Below are 7820 nucleotides of genomic sequence, written 5' to 3'. Positions count from 1 at the left end.
AAGTCAGGGATGGTAATGCCTCCAGCAGATCCTTTATTGTATAGGATTGTTTTGGCTATCCTGGGTTTTTTGTTTTTCCATATAAAGTTGATTATTGTCCTCTTAAGATCTGTGAAGAATTTTGATGGGACCTTGATGGGGATTGCATTGAATCTATAAATTGCCTTTGGTAGAATTGCCATTTTTACTATGTTGATCCTCCCAATCCAAGAGCAAGGGAGGTCCTTCCATTTTCTGGTATCCTCCTCAATTTCTTTCTTCAATGCCTTAAAGTTCTTGTCAAATAGATCTTTCACTTCCTTGGTTAGAGTTACCCCAAGATATTTTATGCTGTTTGTGGATATTGTGAAAGGTGAAGCTTCAGGAAACTAGACTTTAAAATGCTAATTAACCCAATTAAAAAATGGGGCACTGAACTGAACAGAGAATTCTCAACAGAAGAAGTTCAAATGGCCAACAGACACTTAAGGTCATGCTCAACTTCCTTAGCGATCAGGGTAATGCAAATCAAAACAACTTTGAGATATCATCTTACACCTGTCAGAATGGCTAAAATCAAAAACACCAATGATAGCCTTTGCTGGAGAGGCTGTGGAGGAAGGGGTACACTCATCCATTGCTGGTGGGAATGCAATCTTGTGCAACCACTTTGGAAATCAGTGTTTCGGTTTCTCAGGAAATTCGGGATCAACCTACCCTTAGACCCAGCAATACCACTCCTGGGAATATACCCAAGAGATGCCCTATCATATGACAAGAGCTTTTGTTCAACTATGTTCATAGCAGTATTATTTGTAATAGCCAGAACCTGAAAACAACCTAGATGTTCTTCAATGGAAGAATGGACGAAGAAAGTGTGGAATATATACACACTAGAGTACTACGCTGTGGTAAAAAAACAATGACTTCTCGAATTTTGCATGCAAATGGATGGAAATAGAAAACACTATCCTGAGTGAGGTACCCAGACCCAAAAAGATGAACATGGGATGTACTCACTCATAATTGGTTTCTAGTCATAAATAAGGGCCACGGAGTCTACAATTGGTGAACCTAAAGAAGCTGAGTAAGAAGGTGAACCCAAGGAAAAACATATAGTTATCCTCTTGGCTATGGGAAGTAGACAAAATTGCCGGGGAGAAAATTGGGATCTCGGGGGTGTGGTGGGATGGGGGTAAGGGGAGAAGGGGAGAGAAAAGTGAGAAGGGGAGGATGGGGGGAACTTGGGGAAAAAGGATGATTGGGATAAAGGAAGGTTGGATAGGGGAGCACGGAAGCACAATTCTTAGTTAAGGGAGCCACCTTAGGGTTGGCAAGAGACTTGAACCTAGAGTGGCTCCCAGGAGCCCAAGGCGATGTCCCCAGTTAGTTCCTTGGGCAGCTGAGGAAAGGGAACCTGAAATGACCCTATCCTATAGCAATACTGTCGAATATCTTGCATACCACTATAGAACCTTCATATGGTGATGGATGGAGATAGAGACAGAGTCCCACACTGGAGCACTGGACTGAGCTCCCAAGGTCCCAATGAGGAGCAGAAGGAGGGAGAACATGAGCAAAGAAGTCGGGACCACGAGGGGTGCACCCACCCACTGAGACAGTGGAGCTGATCTATTGGGAGTTCACCAAGGCCAGCTGGACTGTGACTGAAAAAGCTTGGGATAGGGCCGGATTCTCTGAACATGGCGAACAATGAGGGCTGATGAGAAGCCAAGGACAATGGCACGGGGTTTTGATCCTACTTAATGTGCTGGCTTTGTGGGAGCCTAGCCAGTTTGGATGTTCACCTTCCTAGATATGGACGTAGGGGGGAGGACCTAGGACTTACCACAGGGCAGGGAACCCTGACTGCTCTTTGGACTGGAGAGGGAGGGGGAGAGGAATGGGGGAGGAGGGGGAGAAGGGTGCGAGGATGGGGAGAAGGGTAGGAGGACGGGGAGAAGGTTGGGAGGAGGGGGAGGGAAATGGGAGGCTGGGAGGAGGCGGAAACTTGTTTTTTATTTTTCCTTTTCTCAATAAAAAAAAGAAGAAAAAAAGAAAAAAAACAAAAAAAATAAAATTAGAAAATTCATCTGGCGAGTTGTGATGGCATTAGAATGTAAGCACTGTGAAGGCATGGGATCTGGCCATCTTACTTCCTGCTCTGCCTCCAGAGCCTCAAAACGTGGCATCCTTTAGTGGGTATCTACGAACTCCTTTTTTCCATTACCATTTTTATTTTATTAATAATTTATATGGAAGTACATTCCTTTTTCATATTTTCATACAGCATATTTAGACTCTATCCATCCCCCACTACCCCTCCAACTTTCTCTTTCTCCTTTTTCTTGTTCTTATTCTCTTTCATAGCATACTGGGTCCTGTTTGTTGTACCCATACAAGCATGGATATAGAACATCATCCCATGGAACACATGTAACCATCGTGGGCCACATCCCTAAAGAGAGCTAACTTTTCTTCCTCTAGCAGCTATGAACTGCCAATGGCAGCTTCGCAACCGCTGGGGACCTCGTGAGCTCCTTCCTTGTCTATGCTGAAGTGATGACTGGGTGGGTCTCATACAGATATTTTGATGGCAAAAGATTCCTGTTAGTTCAGGAATGCAGTTGTCCTTTCTTGTCCAGAAGACACCTTCGTTGTCCTCTGGTTATCTTTGCTATTCCTTAATGTTACCTGAGTTTTGGGAAAGCTGTGATACAGGTGTACCATTTAGGGCTAAGAAACACTTCTTTATTCTAGTCAAAAGGCCTCTTAATGTTGTCTTTTCATCCCCAGCTGATGGACACCTCGAAGGCACGAATTCTGTGTGCGTGTGACAGAAACAGAGGGAAGACCACCAGTGAAGGTATTCTCAATTAAATGTCTAGAAAATGGTCAACTTTATAGCCCCCAAAGGATCTTTGCGTCTTAATAGCATTTTAGGCTGAAAATCCGGCAGGTGCACTGAGCCTTTTCCGAGCTGAGGCTCTAATTTTCCTTTTGGTTGGACTCGGCTTAGGAGCTGCTGTGATGTAGACTTTAAGCAAAAAATAAAATTGTTCAAGTCATCAGTGGAAACAGTTTATGTCACTGCACCAACTGCAATCTCTAGTCTAAACAAACTACTCATGAACAGTCTCTTCCCCTTCTTGACGGTATTTGCTATGAAATAATAACGATATAAAATATAGTAGTATCTTCACATCTTTTCTTTCTTTGTTAGTTTCTTTTTTCCACGACAGGGTTTCTCTGCAGTTTTGGAGCCTGTCCTGGAACTAGCTCTTTTAGAACAGGCTGGCCTTGAACTCACCTGCCTCTGCTTCTTGAGTGCTGGGATTAAAGGCATTCACCTGGCTAAGTACCTTCATATGTTGAGAGTATTTCTGTGCCCTCAGCCCTTTCATTATAGCTTTCTACAGTCAGATCTAACTGTTCCATCACACAGAAAACACTAAGAGGCTTCACATCAAAAGTTTGGTTGTGTTTTTCGGAAATTAATTCCCTGGAATGTTGGTTACTTCTGGCTCTTAACAGTATGCACACATTCTGCTACACTTTTTGGCTAGTGGATTTGAAAAGCCCGTACAAAGCACACATCCAAATACTACCACACTGGCAAAGAGTACCAAAGAAACATTGTGTTTGGCAAAAGGGGAACTTTTAACTGCGACTGATAAATACACTCTTCTTCACTCACAGTAACTAGAACTGAGAAAAATATTCAGGCCATAAAGCCCTGTCTCTATCCTTTTCAGATCATTATTTATTCTTTTGGCAGCTCAATTTTATTGGCTGAGTCAAACGTCTTTTTGGTTTTCATTCCAGCGTCAGTAGTTTATCTTACTCCTTCATTCTCCTAAGCAGACAGAAGGACCAGAATTAGGATGATGCTGATGAAAACAGAACGGCAGACGCAACGCTAAGCATTCTTCATAAACATGTTTCGATTTTTGTATTGTTTTGTATTGAATTTTGTATTGAGTCTTGAAATGATTATGTTTCCTGAGGCTAAATGAAATAATGAAGAAGCAAAAGTGCCAAGAACACCAGTTTCATTATGATGGTACCAATGCTGGGCACTTTCCTGCCAAATTGTGTGTGCGTGTATGTGTATGTGTGTGTGTGTGTGTTTATATGTGTGTGTGGTTCAGGTCTGTCTTTCTTTTATATGAAGATCAGACCATCTTGGAACTATGAACAGTGGAAATATTTCCAAGAGGTTTGGCTCCTAAGCTGCTATTGTTCTCATAAGCAATAATTTATAAAAAAAACTCCAAGCATCAACACGACATCAATGGCAGAACCTGGAAGCAACTTCTTCTAGACTGTTCATTTCTAATGTAGTGATTAATGAACATAACAAGACCTGATCTTGCTATAAAAAGTCAAAGCAGGCCTTTCTTTAAAAGCCTGTAAAGTGTACCAGGGTAGAGTAGGACTGTACTTCCGAGTTTGCTCTTTCAGGGTATGAGATGACTTAGCATGGAGATTTATCTTGGTCCATGACTACTCTGAGGGCCTTTTACCATGGATCCCTAATGTCAGCAGGAATAACAGGAATGTTATTACTTTATAAATAACCTTTGGAGACATCACAAGCACTGAACCATGGTTAATTTAGGGGCATTTGGAAACTGTTAATAAAAATGCTGAGCAGGGATCAACTCTGTTCCTTCTGAGACTTTTGTCATTGCTCTCTACTTTCAGCTTGGAGTATTGCAGAGCTTTAAGGAAGGGCAAAGAAAGGCCCAGCAAGCAGTTCCAAGTCTGCCGGGACAAAAAGATGGCAGCTGAACATGGTTTCCTGGGCTATTACACCATCACGTGTGCAAAGTTCTACTAAATGTACTAAAATGCTGACTTGAAGTAGGCAAAGATCTGCTTGTGTATTAGACGTATTTTGATATGAAACAGAGCTCTGGATCTGGGCAGCTGTAGGATTGGTCTGCCAGATGAGAAATAGGGACGGGGGGGGGGCACTCTCATCTGCCCATGTCACCACAAGGCACATGGGTAATGGGGACAGCTGTCCCATGCTCACAGTTTCAGGGCTGGATCACCCACACCTGTGTTAACAATGTTGGCTCTATTGTGCTGCCCTGACAAGGCACAGGACCTGCTGTCCCAAGTATTGCAGCTCATTAGGTTTAAATGTTAACTTACCCCAACCTAGTATCCCCATGGAAGAGAGTTTCAGTTGAGAAATTTCCTAGATCAGGTGGATTGTGGGTACATCTATGGGGGAAACATCTGTTTCTCCTTGATGAAGGAATGACAAGCCAATACCAGGCGGCACCATTTCCTAGGCACATAGAGATGAATGGTGTCAGAGAGCTAGCTAGCACAAGCCTACTGGCTAGCAAGCAGTCTCCATGACTCCTACCATGCTTGCTCAGATGTGAAGTGAGTTCCTGGGGTGGAGGAGATGCTCGGCGAGATAACAAGCGATCCTGCCTTCAAGGTTTTGCCTTGACATTTAAGTGATGGGCTGTGGGCTGGAATTATAAGCTGAATAACCTTCAATTCTCACAGGAGCGAAACTTAATTCTATAAATGCACTATAAAGAGCAAAAATGAAGAGGCAATCACGACGAGTGTGTGAACATCTTCAAATATCATGAATATTTTTGACAAAATAATCCAGCCAAATCTCATCAGATCTATTGCTCTCTGATTCATAGTACAAGATAATTAAGTTTTTACACACATTTTGGAATTTGCCCTCAAGACATGAGGTGGAGTTTTTCTGTTTTTTTTCAACTTTCCAGGGTCATTTAAAAAATATATATTGCAATATGTCATGCAAGCAGCATTTTCTGTAAGCAACCTATGCTTACAGAAGTTGCTTAAGGAGTTATCTGAAACAACCACAAAAATCCCCTGGAAACTGGATTTGCTACATTTGTGTCAGTGTGACCAATATGTCTAACAGATACAACTCAGGGGAGGAAGGTTTACTGTGTTTCAGGTGGTCAGAGACAATCCAGTCTTGCCGGTAAGCAAGACAGGAGAGCTGCTTAGCCCAGGCTTTACAGGGTGTGGCAAGAGAACCAGGAAGCAGAATCATCAGACTAGAACCGAGGATAGACAACATTTTGGATTTATCCCCTTTTACCTACATCTACACAAAATTGCCTAAATAAATGCAATAAAATATTACAAAAATAGCATATTTTGAAGAGGGTGAACGGATCTGCTCCTAGGCAGCCCACTTGTGTCTCTTTTAGCCAAGATCTACTCAGTGTCTTTGGGGAAAAAAGATGTCATGCCATTGGCATCTCTAGGCTTCATTGTCATAGGTACCTGCACTGTTTACTCAGAAGTTTTCTGAAGAGACTTTGAACCTGCTACACAATTCCTGGCTTCACAGGTTGGTTTGTGTTGTTTTGTTTCTGGTAGATTGGGAGACCATCCCATGTTCCTGTAACTCAAGTGTCCTGAAGGCCCGAAGACCCATGTTTGACACTCACCTGGAGATGCAGTCAAACACCTTCGAACCACAGCAGCAGTGTGCTGTCAACGCCTTAATGCTTGAGTCCGGGAGAACATGTACTTAGGTGTCTCTGTTCTAGAAGTTTCTCAGATTTATATCCTCATTCTCAGCAGCAGCCCTACACACACACACACACACACATTCAGTCACACCTGTCTGCTTTATTATTTTTTTGGTAGTGTCTTACTTGGCTGTCTGGATTTCTGATCATCCACCTCAGTCTTCTGCGTGTTGCAACTCCAAGCCAACACCCCTCACATCTGACTTCCCTTTGTTGTTTTTAAAGCAATAGTTTTCTAAATGAGTTTACAGTTGTACATCTTAGGGTCTCCCATTACAGGGCTCTCATCCTCAAGGTCTTTTTCCCATTGTGCAGTTCTCAATTTCTCTTTAGCATAAGTATCAATCTCGTTAGCATAAGTATCCTATATGCCCACACTGCTCTGTCTGGTTCCAAACTGCACACTTTCATTTCTGTGTTATAGAATTTTCCTCCTTGGTTGTCAGTGTAAAGTTGGCTAAAAGTTGCAAGAAGTCGTCCATCAGTAACCAGAGTGTTACCATGACTTGAAATTTCCTCTATGAAGTAAATTAGTTCATTGCATTTGAATTGATCATATTTTAAACTTTCAGGACATGGATAAAAGGCAACCAGAACATGAATTCCTTTTGAAAATGGCACATAACAAATATGCAAGTAACCAATTCCAGCTAGCAAAATAAACGGCCATATCTCAATATTCAAAATGAAAGCAAAATGAATAAAGCCACCCTGACAAAAATGATAAGATCTGGAAACTTAAGACCCAAATCTGAATTTGTATTTCCTTATTGTGGACATAAACCTGGCTGAGTAGCAGCATTATGGAAAACGAAACAGATTTATGGAATTTTATCTCATCAAAATTAAGAAATACTGCTTTAAAAGGGTTTTTTAAATCATTTAGGATTCCTTTAACAATGACCAGTTTCATCTAAAAGACACTCTTAGACCTATGTTTTTAAGCCTCGCTTGTACTAGTTTTGTAAGTCTTTCTTGTGACTCTAATGAGAGCTGGGTTTAATAAAGCCTTCCAAGTCCTCGTGGAGAGGAAGATTTGAAACTGCTCCTAGGGTTCTTTCTCACCATTCAGAACATCTGGTAGGAAAGGTCAATTTTCTCCTCATCCAGAACAAGCTAGCGGCTGTGAAGAATCTTCCACCAGGACCAGAAGGTCTATACACTAAGGGTAAGAGAAGCTAAAGAAACAAAACTTCTTACTACTGCTGAAGGTGTAGCCAGGATCTATCATGATCACCTGTAAGATCATCTCAAATAGAGTTTCAAAATGAAGGGGCCAATGTTCTC

Source organism: Microtus pennsylvanicus, chromosome 6 (assembly GCF_037038515.1).
Source record: "Microtus pennsylvanicus isolate mMicPen1 chromosome 6, mMicPen1.hap1, whole genome shotgun sequence".
In the NCBI taxonomy this organism is placed as follows: Eukaryota; Metazoa; Chordata; class Mammalia; order Rodentia; family Cricetidae; genus Microtus; species Microtus pennsylvanicus.
This window is presented reverse-complemented; position numbering follows the sequence as displayed.